Source organism: Balaenoptera physalus (assembly GCF_965194825.1).
Source record: "Balaenoptera physalus genome assembly, chromosome: 14".
NCBI classification, from domain to species: domain Eukaryota; kingdom Metazoa; phylum Chordata; class Mammalia; order Artiodactyla; family Balaenopteridae; genus Balaenoptera; species Balaenoptera physalus.
Genome location: NC_138893.1, coordinates 78,062,097 through 78,078,441, shown reverse-complemented (window position 1 = coordinate 78,078,441; position 16,345 = coordinate 78,062,097). Strand labels below are relative to the sequence as shown.

Here is a 16,345-nt window from a genome sequence, read left to right as displayed (position 1 = left end):
ATAAAGTTGAAGTACAGGCTAAATAAATCTGTGGTGATAAAAATCATAACAGTGGGTGGAAGAGCTAAATAGACACTTCTCCAACGAAGACATACAGATTGCCAGAAAGCACATGAAAAGATGCTCAACATCACTAGTTATTAGAGAAATGCAAATCAAAACTACAATGAGGTATCACCTCACACTGGTCAGAATGACCATCATCAAAAAATCTACAAAACAATAAATGCCGGAGAGGGTATGGAGAAAAGGGAACCCTCCTACACTATTGGTGGAAATCTAAATTGGTTCAGCCATTATGGAGGACAGTATGGAGGTTCCTTAAAAAACTAAATATAGAACTACTATATATAATCCAGCAATCCCACTCCTGGGCATATATCTGGAGAAAACCATAATTTGAAAAGATACCTGCAACCCAGTGTTCATTGCAGCATGATTTACAATAGCCAAGACGTGGAAGCAACCTAAATGTCCATCAACAGAGGAGTGGATAAAGAAGATGTGGTACATATGTACAATAGACTATTACTCAGCCATAAAAAAGAATGAAATAATGTCATTTGCAGCAACATGGATGGACGTAGAGATTGTCATACTGAGTGAAGTAAATCACACAGAAAGACAAATATCATATGATATCACTTATATCTGAAAAATGGAACAAATGAACTTATTTACAAAATAGAAATAGAGCCACAGATGTAGAAAACAAACCTATGGTTACCAAGAGGAAAGCAGGGAGGAGGGATAAATTGGAAGACTAGGATTGACATATATACTCTACTATATATAAAATAGATAACTAATAAAGACCTACTGTATCACACAGGGAACTCTACTCAATACTCTGTAATGACCTATATGGGAAAAGAATAACTGATTCACTTTATACCTGTATACCTGAAACTAACACAACATTATATATCAACTATATTCCAATAAAAAAATCATAACTGTGGTTGCCCTGGATGGGGAATTAACTGGAAAAGGTTAAGGAAACTTTCTGAGGTGATAAAAATGTTCTAATTATTGAGCCTGACCTTCTTACATAAGTGTACATGTATGTCAAAACAAACTGTTTGGTTAAGTATATTCATTTTATTGTATGTAAATTATATCTTAATTTGGAAAGGGCAAAAAGAAAGAATATTTATTAAAATAAAAAGATAATACTTTATACCTATTAGATTTGCGAAAATAAGAAATCTGTAGTACCCTGTGTTGGTAGACATATGGGGATATAGGAATCCTCATATACTTCTGGTGGAAATGTAGATTGGTATAGACATTCTGAAATGCAAACTAGCACTACTTAGTCAAATTGAGTATAAATAGAAATCATGACCTGATATCTCTAATCCAGGGGAAAATATGCAATAACAGAAATAAAAATATTCACTGGAGGGAAGGAATGGAAATAGCAGAGGAAAGAGTCAATTAACTTGCAGATGGTTTACCAAGAATTATCCAATCTGAACAAACAGTAAAAAGACTAAAAAAAAATGAACAGAGCCTAAGGGACATGTGGTAAATTATCAAAAGTCTAATATTCATGTCATTGGAGTCACAGAAGGAGATGAACAATACTAATGCAGACAAAAAATACTTGAAGAAACAGAAGACTTCTGATTTCAGAACCACCAAGTAAAGAACTTGGAAGTAACCACAAGAAAAAAAAGGCAGTCAAACTGATAATCAACAACTTCGTTGTACCCATCAGAGAACTGAGTATTCAGAGCAACCAGAATCTCAATCTTGACAGAAAGATAGATCCAGAATTACAGCCAAGATATGCTTACTTGGAGCATATCTATGAAGCATATTTATTACTGGAATTATAAACTGGTAGGAACACTTAAATGATAATGTTGAGGAATTTCTGGAGCTGTGTGTGAGCTAAAATGAGAGTGAGAAACTCCTAGATGCCATAGTCTTAGGCAAGATCCCACATAGTCATGGGCTGTACCTTAGGGAAACACATCAGGTTTTCAGAGTAAAGACCAGAGAAAGATCCTCTCATGGCTCTGGAAAGTGATATATACCCAGAATCTTCTCCATACAAAGGTCTATACTCCAGGGTAAAAGACTTTGCCAGAACTTTATCCCAATTGAGAAAAAGGTATTTTCTCACTCTAGATGCTAGCATCCCTATCTCACCTAAGGGGTAGAGGGCTATACAGGAAGAAATGCTTGTGAAGGTCACAGACACAAAAGAAAGGATTTAATTAGATAATAGGGTGCCTCCCCCTATTCATCTTACCACCACATCAACAGGGCTTCAGTATAACAATAGTGGATTACAGCTGAAAGAGCTGCAAAAAACTGACACTTTCTAAAGAGGAGTACTTGAAGAAGCTCAAAGTCAAGAGGGGAGACAGAAACAAAACAAAACAAAACACTGGGTGAATTTGGAGTTTGTGGAACCTAAGGCTGCAGGAAACATGAACAAAGCCAAACTCATAGACAGTTTAATATAATTAACATAAATCAGGTGTGAGAACTTATCAGTTTCTATTATCTGATAGAACATGTTTGTCTTTCAACCAAATGTAACAGGGCATACCCAAAGGCAAGAAACCAAGCTGAAGAGACAAAGCAAGCAACACAACAAGATTCAGTTATGACACAGATCTTATAACGATAAGGCATGAAACTTAATTATGATTAAAGAGAATGATGTCAGCAAGATGTCAGACCAGGAGGTCCTAACCCTCATACTCCCATGAAAACAATATAACTATGTAGGTCAAAAAATACCTCTTGTATGTCAAAAATATCTCTTGGAGAGCTCTGGATTACAATTAAAAAGCTGCAACAGACCAATGAAGCACAAAAATTGAGGATAGTTATATAAAAAGTGTAGGAAGCACTCTACGAGCATCAACCCATCTTCCATGCTGGTATTGCTCAGTGCCATGAGGGATTCCCCTCAGCCACTACTTCCTCATTTGAGGGAAAAGGAGAGCAGGAGGACTGAAAGAGCCTTTATGACATAGGCCTCCAGTAACCCATGGCATCACTGCGGACACCCACAGCTTTTGCCACTGAGGACTCCCATAAGCCTTCACGATACTGACATGAGCCAATGTAATTCCCTGTAGTCCTCACTGGGGCACTCTCCTGAGAGCTGGAGTCACTACTGTGCATACCTGGGGCCTGGGCCACCACACCCATCCACTGCAGTCCTGGTGCTGCCTAGGTCAGTGCATGCATGTGCCCAGACCCCAGTGCAAAGACAGGTCCCTTCCACAGTGACTTCCCCGTGCAGGGAGAAGGAGAAAAGGAGACTCTCAGTATCCTTTGCCACCAAGGACTTAAAAGCCCTAGTCATCACCATGGACACCCTCAGCCTCCCTCAGTCAGGACCAGTGAAGTCTTTGCCAGTGCTGATGCCAGCTGATGGAGATGCCCAGAGTCTAACTGCTGCACCTCCCCAGGAGTGAGAGTCACCAATGTGCCCCTCTTTGGGCCTGGAGCTGCTGCACCCCACGCATCTGGTTCCCTCACACCCAATCATAAGTGAAGGTCTTTCTGCACTGAAACTGGACTATCATGTCTGTATGAGGGGACCCTCCAAGTAACACATACACACACACACACACACGCGCACACACACACACACACACACGCACAAATCAGGGAAATATGACACTACCAGAAAAACACATTAAGTTTCCACTAACTGACCCCAAAGAAATGGAGATCTATAAACTGCTTTGCAACACCTTCAGAATAACTGTTTTAAAGGAGCTCAGTAAATTTTAAGAAAACACAGACTGCTCAATGGAATCAGGAAAACAATGTGAACCAAATGAGAAATTCAAAGAGAAGTTATAACATGAACCAAACAGAAATTCTGAAGCTGACGAATATAATAAATAAAATGAAAAATGCAATAGAGAGATTCAATAGCAGACTCAATCAAGCAGAAGAAAAAAATCTGTGAACTTGAAGACAAGTCATTTGAAATCATCCAAGCAGAGGAGAAAAAGAGAATAAAGAAAAGAAATCTTGCATGATTTATGGAATACCACCAAAGAACTGCTGTACATTATGGGAGTCCCAGAGAGAGAAAAAGGAGATGTTTATTTAAAGGGAAAATGGTTGAAAATTTCCCAAATCTTGGGAGGAAAAATGGACAACCAGACTAATGAAGCTCAAATGACCCCAGATAGAATCAACCCAAAGAGGATTACACCGAGACATATTATAATCAAATTGTCAAAAGTCAAGGACAGAGAATTTTGAAAGTAGTAATAGAAAAGCTACATGTCATATATAGGAGAACCCCCATAATACTATCAGAAATTTTTCAGCAAAACCTTGCAGTCTAGGAGAAAGTGGCATGATATACTCAAAGTACTGAAAGAAAATTTTTTCAACCAAGAAGACTATACCCAGAAAATAATCTTTTCAAAGGAAAGAGATAATGTCTTTCTCAGACAAATAAAAACTGAGGGAATTCATCACCCCTAGACCTGCTGGCAAGAAAGGAACAAAGGAACAACAAAACAGGAGGAAAAAAAATAAGAAAATAATGAACAAAATGAAAGAAATAAGTCCATATCTATCAATAATTATTTAATGTAAATGGATTAAATTCTCCAACCTTAACAAACAATGACTGAATGGGTTTAAAAAAAAAAAAACCACAGCTTAAAGGACACATCCAGGGGAAAGTGAAGGAACATAAAAAGTTATTCCAAGCAAATGTTAATAAGAGAGCAGGGTAGTCATAATTATATTGGATAAAATAGAGTGTGAGTCAAAAACTTTGTCACAAGAGACAAAGAAGTTCATTATATTTATGATAATGGGGCCAATTCATCATGAGGGTATAAACACCAAATAGCTGAGTACCAAAATATATAAAGTAAATATTAACAGAACTGAAGGGAGAAATAGGCAGCAATACAATAATAGTAGGGGACTTTAAATACATCAGTTTCAACAATGGATAGATCATTCAGACAGAATAATGAGGAAAAAAATGGACTTGAGCAACACTATAGACAAAATGGACCTAACAAACTATACAGAACATCCATGCAACAATATCAATACACATTCTCAAGCACACACAGGACATTCTCCAGCATAGATCATATGTTAAGCCATAAAATAAGTCTTAACAAATTTCAAAAGATTTATATTATACAGAATAACTTCAACTACAATGGTATGAAACTAGAAATGAATAACAAGGAAAAACTGAAAATTCACAGTAGGTTAAAATTGAACAGCATACTCTTGAACAACCACTGGGTTAGAGAAAAATCAAAAGGGAAATTGCAAAGTATCTTGTAATGAATGAGAATGAAAACACAACATACCAAAACTTATAGAATGCAACAAAAGCAATTCTAAGAGGAAAGTTTATAATCATAGACACTTTAAGAAAAAACCCAAATACTTTTACTAAAAAAAAAAACTTTACACCTTAAGAAACTAGAAAAATATAAACTAAGTCCAAAGTTAGCAGAAGGTAGGAAATAATAACAAAGGAGAAATAAATGAAATAAAGACTAGAAAAATAGAAAAGATCAACAAAATTTAAAGTTGGCTTTTTAAAAAGATAGACAAAAATAACATTTAGCTGGACTAACTAAAAAAGGGAATACTCAAAATTATAAACAAAAGGAGAAATTACAACTGATACCACAGAAATACAGACGGTCATAAGGGACTACAATAAAAAATATATTCCAACAAATTGAAATAATTTATTGAAATGGACAATGAAGAGATGGATAAATTCCTGGAAACCTGTTAATACTGAGTCATGAAAACTAAGTCTGAACAGACCAATAAAGAATAAGGTGGTTGAATCATTAGTCAAAAACCTCCCAACAAAGAAAAATCCCAGGACCAGATGGCTAGAGTGGTGAGTTCTACCAAACATTTAAAGAAGAATTAATACCAATCCTTTTCAAAGTCTTCAAAAATTGAGAAGGAACTCTTCCACAATCATGTTAAGAGGCCTGCATTACCCTAATACCAAAGCCATATAAGGACAACAAAGGAAAATTATAGGCCCTAATGAACATAGACACAAAAATCTTCCAAATACTAGCAAACCTAATTCAGCAGCACATTAAAAGGATTGTATACTATGATCAAGAGGGATTCATGCCTGGAACGCAAGGATGGATTGACATTTGTAAGTAAATATTAACAGAATGAAGAATATATTATAACAATAGATACAGATGAAGTATTTGACAAAATGCAAGATCCTTTAATGATACAAACTCTGAAGAAATTAGGCATATAAGGAGTGTACCTCAACATAATAAAGGTTTTGTATAACAAGCCTACAGCTAACATTATACTCGACAGTGAAAAGCTGAAAGCTTTTCCTCTAAGATCATGAACAAGATAAGATGCTCACTCTAGCCACTTCTGTTCAATATAGTACTGGAAGTCCTAGCTAGAGAAGTTAGGCAAGAAAAAAGGAATAAAAGGCATTCAGATCAGAACAGAAGAAGTAAAACTGTCTGTTTGCAGATGACATGATCTTTTATGAAGAAAAAACCCAAGACTCCACCAAAAACAGATCTAATGAATGAATTTGGTAAAATTGCAGAATAGAAAATCAACATACAGAAATAAGTTGTGTTTCTATACACTAAAATGTACATTATAAAAAATAATGTAAGAAATCTTTCTCAGTTACAATAACTTTAACTAGAATAAACTACATAGGAATACATTTAACCAAGGAGGTGAAAGATCTGTAAACTGAAAACTATACAACGTTTTAGGAGGATACAAGTAAATGAAAAGTTACCCTGAGTTCTTGGATTGACAGAATATTGTTAAAATGTCCCTGCTATCCAAAAGTGATTTACAGATCAAAGCAATCCCTTTCAATATTACAGTGGCATTTTTCACATCCATAGAAAAATCCTAAATCTTTATATGAAACTGTAAAACACTCCAAACAGCCAAAGCAAACTTGAGAAAGAACCGAAGTCAAGGGCATCACACTTCCTGATTTCAAATTATATTGCAAAGCTATAGTAATTTTTTAACATATTTTTTTAAAAATTGAAGTGTAATTGATTTACAATGTTGTGTTAGTTTCAGTGTGTAACAAAGTTATAGAAAATTTTTTAAAGTGTGATACTGTCATAAAAATAGTCACATAGACCATTGGAACAGAATAGAGAGCCTAGAAATAAACCCTTACATATATGGTCAACTAATATTTCACAAGGGTGCCGAGAATACACAATGGGGACAGGATAGTCTCTTCAATAAATGGTGTTGGAAAGACTGGATATCCACATACAAAAGAATGAAAGTGGACACTTAACTTACACCATTCACAAAATCATCTGAAATGGATTAAAGGCTTAAAACATAAGACCTGAACCATAAAACTCCTAGGAAAAACATACAGAAAAAGTTCCTTGACGTTGGTTTTGGCTATGATTTTTTGGTTATGTTGCTAAACTCTCAGGCAAAGAAAGCAAAAGTAAAGTGGGACTACATTAAACTAGAAATACTCTGCACAGCAAAAGAAATAATCGGAAAAGGAAAAGGCAATCTATGGAATGGGAGAAAATGTTTGCAAACAATGTATCTGATAAGGGGTTAATATCCAAAATACGTAATGAACTCATACAACTCAACAGCTAAACGAAAGAAAACATTTAACCCAGTTTAAAAATGGGCAAAAGACCTCAGTAGGTATTTCTCAGAGGAGACATGCAAATGGACAGCAGGTATGTGAAAAGATACTCAACATCACTAATCAACAGGAACACACACACACACACAAACAGGAGATCAACTCACACCTGTTAGAATGGCTATTATCAGAAAGCAAAGATAATGATGGTGGTGGACAGGGAAACTTTGTATACTGTTAGTGGAAATGTAAATTAGTAAAACCTTTAGGAAAAAACAGTTTCTTCAAAACATTAAAAAAAAACTGTTATATGATCTATCAATATCACTTCTGAGTATTTAAAAGAATTGAAGTCAGGATCTTGAAGAGATATCTGTTCCCATGTTCATTGCATCATTATTCACAATAGCCAAGACAGAAACTACTTAAATTCTCATTGATAAGTGGATAAAGAAATGTAGTATATACATAAAATGGATTATTAAGCCTAAAAAAACAGGAGAATCCTGCCATTTGCAACAACTTGGATGGAACTGGAGGGCATGATGCTAGGTGAACATAAGCCAGATACAGAAAGACAAATGCTGCATGATCTTAGTTAAATGGAATCTAAAATAGTCAAACACGTAAGAAACAGAGTCGAATGGTAGTTGCCAGGGAATAGGGATAGTGAGAAATGAGGAGGTGAGGTGATGGTTAAAAGGTACAAAGTTTCACATATATAAGTTCTGGAGATCTATTAAACAGAGTGTTTAAGCTAACAGTACTGTATTGTATACTTAAAACTCGCTAAGAAGTAGATCTTATGATAAGTGTTCTTACCCAAAAAAAAAAAAAAGTGTGGGGAAGGAAACTTTGGGAGGTGATTGATGTTTATATACTTGATGGTGGTGATAGTTCCATGGATGTATACTTATCTCCAATCTTATTTCATTGAATACATTGAATATATAATTACATGTCAAGCATACCTAAATAAAGTGCTTTAAAAGAACCCAAAATGTTGGCAAAAAGTAAACAATGAGAAGATTTTCCATCATGCAGCTCCTCAACACACCACTTACACAAACATCTCTCTTTTCTTAATAGAGGGGCCTCAAATTTTCCATTAAAAACGTTTATTACAACCTGCTTAGAGGCCTCCCACCCACAGGACTTGCTGTGCTGTAAAGCATCATTTAAACAAGCCCCAGCTGAAAACTAAGTTCGGAGAGTGACCTACTGGTTCCAGAGGACATTACTTTTTAAAAAAAAATTTTTTTTTAACATCTTTATTGGAGTACAATTGCTTTACAATGTTGTGTTAGTTTCTGCTGTATAACAAAGTGAATCACCTATACGTATACATATATCCCCATATCCCCTCCTTCTTGCGTCCCTCTCCTACCCTCCCTATCCCCCCCTCTAGGTGGTCACAAAGCACCAAGCTGATCTCCCTGTGCTATGCAGCTGCTTCCCACTAGCTATCTATTTTACATTTGGTAGAATATATATGTCAATGCCACTCTCTGACTTCGTCCCAGCTTACCCTTCCCCCTCCCAGAGGACATTACTTTTATTTAAACTAATAATGTTTCCTTTAGTTAAAGCAGGGGCTAATTCTGATACTTAAACACACACAAACACACCCCCACACACCCCTAGCATTACTGTAATCTAATGGAATACATTTAGTCCCTGGTGTAATTAGTCCTATCCCCAACTGATTCTGGATATGTTTCCTTGTATTCATCTTAGTACATGTAACTTGAGTTTATCAGTTCTCTGGGGCAAAAGTATACACACCATGTTATTTTTCTAATTTTCCAGAGCCTGTGCACCACAACTACTGAGCCTGCATGCCACAACTACTGAAGCTCACGTGCCTAGAGCCCGAGCTCTGTAACAAGAAAAGCCACTGCAATGAGAAGCCCACGTACCACAACGAAGAGTAGCCCCCGCTCGCCGCAACTAGAGAAAACCCGCGTGCAGCAACGAAGACCCAACAACAAAGACCCAATGCAGCCAAAAATAAACAAACAAATAAATTAATTAATTTTTTAAAAGTTGGTATTCTATGTACAGAGAACCGGACATGATTATCAACATTTTAAAGTTTATAAAAATACAAGTTTAATTTCATAAACCATATTTTATATTTTCTTAAAAATTTAAACTTGTTACATTTTCCTTTCATTGATGGCTTTTCTTTTTGCTTCCCTTTTTCTTTCCATGTTACATTATGGACTGTTAGTGGTTGGTATCAATACCTAGTTCACTGATAGTTACCCTTTCTAATATACATATATCACACCCTGTGTGCAATTCAGCATGACATTAGGTGTATCCATAAAGTAAAAATAGATTCCATTAGAGTTTGAAGGTTTCCACATGGCATAAATAGAAGGCATGGGCTCACACCACAAATTTGAATAAAACAGGCTCACTCCCGAGAAGATCCTGATGAAGGAAGATTGTTTTGAAGCTTAACCAAAGGGCACTCTGCAGCAGCATTTCACAAAACCCCTACCCTGGGCTATCTACCAGAGAATGATTGGTCAAAGAAATTGGCATTCCAAAAGACTAATGTCAGCATCATGTGGCATAAATCATTTTCCCTCTCCTTTTTTAAGCAAAAAATTAAATGTCCATAACAAAACAAAAGTGCCTCCGCACATTACACCAATGGATCCTGGAGGTTTCTAGCCTACCTGTGCATCCAAAAATAAATAAGACCTCAGAAAAGACTGTGGATCCAAAGGAGTTGTCAAACCTACCCTACCCTAGCTCACCAGGCAGCCAGGAAAAAAAATGTAACCTACAAAAGAACCCCTATTAGGCTATCAGTGGATTTCTCAGCAGAAATTCTACATACCAGGGGAGAGTGGAATGACATATTCAAAGTGCTGAAAATGAACATTTTCACCCAGGAATACTTTATCTGGCCAAATTATCCTTGATAGATGGAGAAATAAAGGTTTTCCTAAACAAAAGCTAAGGGAGTTCAGCAACATTAGATCTGCCATGCAGGAAATTCCGAAAGGAGTTCCTTGAATTGAAATAAAAAGATGCTAATTAATAACATGAAAACATATGAAAGTACACAACAATCTGATAAAGGTAAAATTAGTTAGAATCTGAAAACTTTTTCTATATTAGAATGGTATCTTAAGTATATAGTATAAAGGTTAAAAAAGAATATTAATAACTACAGTTATAATTTGTTAACAAATATACAACATAAAGAGGCAAATTTTGATATCAGTTATATAAATGGAGAGGAGTAAAAGGATGGAGACTTTATAGGTGAATAAAGATAAAACTACATTTTATGCTGATAGCAATTTATCAAGGAGATGTTTTCTATAACCCCTCATGGTAACCAAAAGCAAAAATGTAGAGTAGATTCATGAAACGCAAAAAAACAGGGAGGCAGAGCATACCACCATGGGAAACCACCAATGTATAAATGTAGGCAGAAACAGAGGGGAAAAGAAACAAGAGATGTGAACCAACCATAAGAAAAACAATAAGATGGCAGTAGTTAGTCCTTACATATCAAAATCACTCTAAATATAAATGGATTCAATTTATCACCGAAAAGTCACAGATTGGCTGGCTGAATGAAAAAGAAGGGAGAAATAGAAAACAATATCACAATAGTAGGGGAGGGAATTCCCTGGCAGTCCAGTGGTTAGGCCTCCACGCTTCCACTGCAGGTGGTATGGGTTCCATCCCTGGTCAGGGAAATAAGATCCCACAAGCTGTCCGATGCAGGCAAAAAACAAACACAAAAACCAAAACAAACAAACACAATAGTAGGGGACTTCTGTACTGCACTGTCAGCAATGGATAGATCATCCAGACAGAAAATTAACAAGAAAACGTTGGAGTTGAACCACACTTTAGATCAAGTGAACGTAACAGACATATATAGAGCATTCCATCCAACAGTAGCAAAATACACTTCTCAATTGTACATGTAACATTCTCCAGGGTAGAGCATATGATAGGACACAAAACAAATCTTAGCAAATTTAAGAAGTTTGAAATTATAAAGAGACCTTCAAGATGGCAGAGGAGTGAGCCGTGGAGATCACTTTCCTCCCCACAAATATATCAGAAATACATCTACATGTGGAGAAACTACAGAACACCTACTGAATGCTGGCAGAAGACCTCAGACTTCCCAAAAAGCAAGAAACTCCCCACGTACCTGGGTAGGGTAAAAGAAAAAAGAAAAAACAGAGACAAAAGAATAGGGACAGGACCTGCACCTCTGGGAGGGAGCTGTGAAGGAGGAAAAGTTTCCACACACTATGAAGCCCCTTCCTTGGCAGAGACGGAGGGTGGTCGGGGGGAAGCTTCGGAGCCATGGAGGAGAGTGCAGCAACAGGGCTGCAGAGGGCAAAGCAGACAGATTCCCATACAGAGGATCAGTGCCAACGAGCACTCACCAGCCTGAGAGACTTGTCTGCTCACCCACGGGGGCGGGTGGGGGCTGAGAGCTGAGGCTTTGGCTTCGGAGGTCAGATGCCAGGGAGAGGACTGGGGTTGGCTGTGTGAATACAGCCTGAAGGGGGCTAGTGCACCACAGCTAGCTGGGAGGGTGTCCGGGAAAAAGTCTGGACCTGCCTAAGAGGCAACAGACTGTTGTTTCGGGGTACGCAAGGAGAGGGGATTCAGAGCACCGCCTAAACGAGCTCCAGAGACAGGCACGAGCCATGGTTATCAGTGCGGACACCAGAGATGGGCATGAGATGCTAAGGCTCCTGCTGCAGCCACCAAGAAGCCTGTGTGCAAGCACAGGTCACTAACCACACCTCCCCTCCCAGGAGCCTGTGCAGCCTGCCACTGCCAGGGTCCCGTGATCTAGGGACAACGTCCCCAGGAGAACACACGGCACGCCTCAGGCTGTTGCAATGTCATGCCGGCCTCTGCCACCACAGGCTCACCCCGCATTCTGTACCCCTCCCTCCCCCTGGCCTGAGTGAGCCAGAGCCCCCGAATCAGCTGCTACTTTAACCCCATCCTGTCTAAGGGGGGAGCAGATGCCCCCAGGTGACCTACACGCAGAGGCGGGGCCAAATCCAAAGCTGAACCCTGGGAGCTGTGTGAACAAAGAAGAGAAAGGGAAGTCTCTCCCAGCAGCCTCACAAGCAGTGGATTGAATCTCCACAATCAACTTGATGTACCCTGCATCTGTGGAATACCTGAATAGACAACGAATCATCCCAAATTGAAGTGGTGGACTTTGGGAGGAACTGTAGACTTGGGGTTTGCTTTCTGCATCTAATTTGTTTCTGGTTTTATGTTTATCTTAGTTTAGTATTTAGAGTTTATTATCATTGGTAGATTTGTTTATTGATTTGGTTGCTCTCTTCCTTTTTTTTTTTAAATATAGATATATTTTTTCCTTTTTCTCTTTTTGTGAGTGTGTATATGTATGTTTCTTTGTGTGATTTTGCCTGTATAGCTTTGCTTTTACCATTTGTCCCAGGGTTCTGTCTGTCCTTTTTTTTTCTTTTTTTTTTTATTACTTTTTAATTTGTTTATTTTTAATATTTTTTTATTTTAATAACTTTATTTTTTTTTTCTCCCTTTTTTTCTGAGCTGTGTGGCTGACAGGGTCCTGGTGCTCTGACCGGCTGTCAGGCCTGTGCCTCTGAGGTGGGAGAGCTGAGTTCAGGACATTGGTACACCAGAGACCTCCCAGCTCCATGTAATATCAAACAATGAAAGCTCTCCCAGAGATCTCCATCTCAACGCTAAGACCCAGCTCCACTCAATGACCAGCAAGCTACAGTGCTGGACACCCTATGCCAAACAACTAGCAAGACAGGGACACAACCCCACCTATTAGCAGAGAGGCTGCCTAAAATCATAATGTCACAGACACCCCAAAACACACCACCAGACGCGGTCCTGCCCACCAGAAAGACAAGACCCAGGCTCATCCACCATAACACAGGCACCAGTCCCCTCCACCAGGAAACCTACACAACCCACTGAACCAAACTTAGCCACTGAGGGCAGACACCAAAAGCAACGGGAACTACGAACTTTCAGCCTGTGAAAAGGAGGCCCCAAACACAGTAATTTAAGCAAAATGAGAAGACGGAGAAACACACAGCAGATGAAGGAGCAAGGTAAAAACCCACCAGACCAAACAAAGAGGAAATAGGCAGTCTATCAGAAAAAGAATTCAGAGTAATGATAGTAAAGATGATCCAAAATCTTGGAAATAGAATGGAGAAAATACAAGAAACGTTTAACAAGGACCTAGAAGAACTAAAGAGCAAACAAACAATGATGAACAACACAATAAATGAAATTTTAAAATCTCTAGAAGGAATCAATAGCAGAATAACTGAGGCAGAAGAACGGATAAGTGACCTGGAAGATAAAATAGTGGAAATAACTACCAAAGAGCAGAATAAAGAAAAAAGAATGAAAAGAATTGAGGACCGTCTCAGAGACCTCTGGGACAACATTAAACACACCAACATTCGAATTATACAGGTTCCAGAAGAAGAAGAGAAAAAGAAAGGGTCTGAGAAAATATGTGAAGAGATTATAGTTGAAAACTTCCCTAATATGGGAAAGGAAATAGTCAATCAAATCCAGGAAATGCAGAGAGTCCCATACAGGATAAATCCAAGAAGAAACACACCAAGACACATATTAATCAAACTATCAAAAATTAAATACAAAGAAAAAATATTAAAAGCAGCAAGGGAAAAACAACAAATAACATACAAGGGAATCTCCATAAGGTTAAGAGCTGATCTTTCAGCAGAAATTCTGCAGGCCAGAAGGGAGTGACATGATATATTTAAAATGATGAAAAGGAAAAACCCACAACCAAGAATACTCTACCCAGCAAAGCCCTTGTTCAGATTTGAAGGAAAAATCAGGCAAGCAAAAGTTAAGAGAATTCAGCACCACCAAACCAGGTTTACAACAAATACTAAGGGAACTTCTCTAGGCAGGAAACACAAGAGAAGGAAAAGACCTACAATAACAAACCCAAAACCATTAAGAAAATGGCAACAGGAACATACATATTGATAACTACCTTAAATGTAAATGGATTAAGTGCTCCAACCATAAGACATAGACTGGCTGAATAGATACAAAAAACAAGACCCGTATATAGGCTGTCTAAAAGAGACCCACTTCAGGCCTAGGGACACATACAGACTGAAAGTGCGGGGATGGAAAAAGATATTCCATGCAAATGGAAATCAAAAGAAAGCTGGAGTAGCAATTCTCATATCAAAATAGACTTTAAAATAAAGACTATTACAAGAGACAAAGAAGGACACTACATAATGATCAAGGGATCAATCCAAGAAAGAAGATATAACAATTGTAAATATTTATGCACCCAACATAGGAGCACCTCAATACATAAGGCAAATGCTAACAGCCATAAAAGGGGAAATTGAGAGTAACACAATCATAGTAGGGGACTTTAACACCCCACTTTCACCAATGGACAGATCATCCAGACTGAAAATAAATAAGGAAACACAAGCTTTAAATGCCAATAAAATGAACAACCTGGGCTTCCCTGGTGGTGAAGTGGTTGAGAATCTGCCTGCCAATGCAGGGGACACGGGTTCAAGCCCTGGTTTGGGAAGATCCCACATGCTGCGGAGCAACTAGGCCCGTGAGCCACAATTACTGAGCCTGCGTGCCTGGAGCCTGTGCTCCACAAAGGGAGAGGCCGCGATAGTGAGAGGCCCGTGAACCGCAATGAAGAGTGGCCCCCACTTGCCACAAATAGAGAAAGCCCTCGCACAGACACGAAGACCCAACACAGCCATAAATAAATAAATAAATAAATAAAATGCAGTAATTTAGCTGTATATTCCCAGTGGGATATAGCCTAATGACAAAAAGAAGTGAAAATAAAACTTAAAATTTTCAAAAAAAAAAAAGGACAACCTGGAAGAAATGGACAAATTCTTAGAAAAGCACAAACTTCCAAGACTGAACCCGTAAGAAATAGAAAATGTAAACAGACCAATCACAAGCACTGAAATTGAAACTGTGATTAAAAATCTTCCAACAAACAAAAGCCCAGGACAACATGGCTTCACGGGTGAATTCTATCAAACATTTAGAGAAGAGCTAACACCTATCTTTCAAACTCTTCCAAAATATAGCCGAGGGAGGAACACTCCTAAACTCATTCCACGAGGCCACCATAACCCTGATATCAAAACCAGACAAAGATGTCACAAAGAAAGAAAACTACAGGCCAGTATCACTGATGAATATAGATGCAAAAATCCTCAACAAAATACTAGCAAACAGAATCCAACAGCACATAAAAAGGATAATACACCACGATCAAGTGGGGTTTATCCCAGGAATGCAAGTATTCTTCAATATACGCAAATCAATCAGTGTGATACACCATATTAACAAACCGAAGGCTAAAAACCATATGATCATCTCAATAGATGCAGAAAAACTTTTGACAAAATTTAACACCCATTTATGATAAAAACCCTCCAGAAAGTAGGCATAGAGAGAACTTACCTCAACATAATAAAGGCCATATATGACAAACCCACAGCCAACATCATCCTCAATGGTGAAAAACTGAAACCATTTCCACTAAGATCAGGAACAACACAAGGTTGTTCACTCTCACCACTCTTATTCAACATAGTTTTGGAAGTTTTAACCACAGCAATAAGAGAAGAAAAAGAA

At 38.0% G+C, this 16,345-nt stretch overlaps 1 long non-coding RNA gene across 1 annotated transcript in view; it reads left to right on the top strand.

The window, feature by feature from the left end:
* The window catches only part of LOC309643215, a 113,594-nt gene extending 103,920 nt beyond the window's left edge, over positions 1 to 9,674 (top strand). The window contains exon 3 of the long non-coding RNA XR_014253624.1: positions 9,449 to 9,674. This is a non-coding gene — a long non-coding RNA (uncharacterized lncRNA). The remainder of the gene's footprint in view (positions 1 to 9,448) is intronic.
* Positions 9,675 to 16,345: the final 6,671 nt, after the last annotated feature.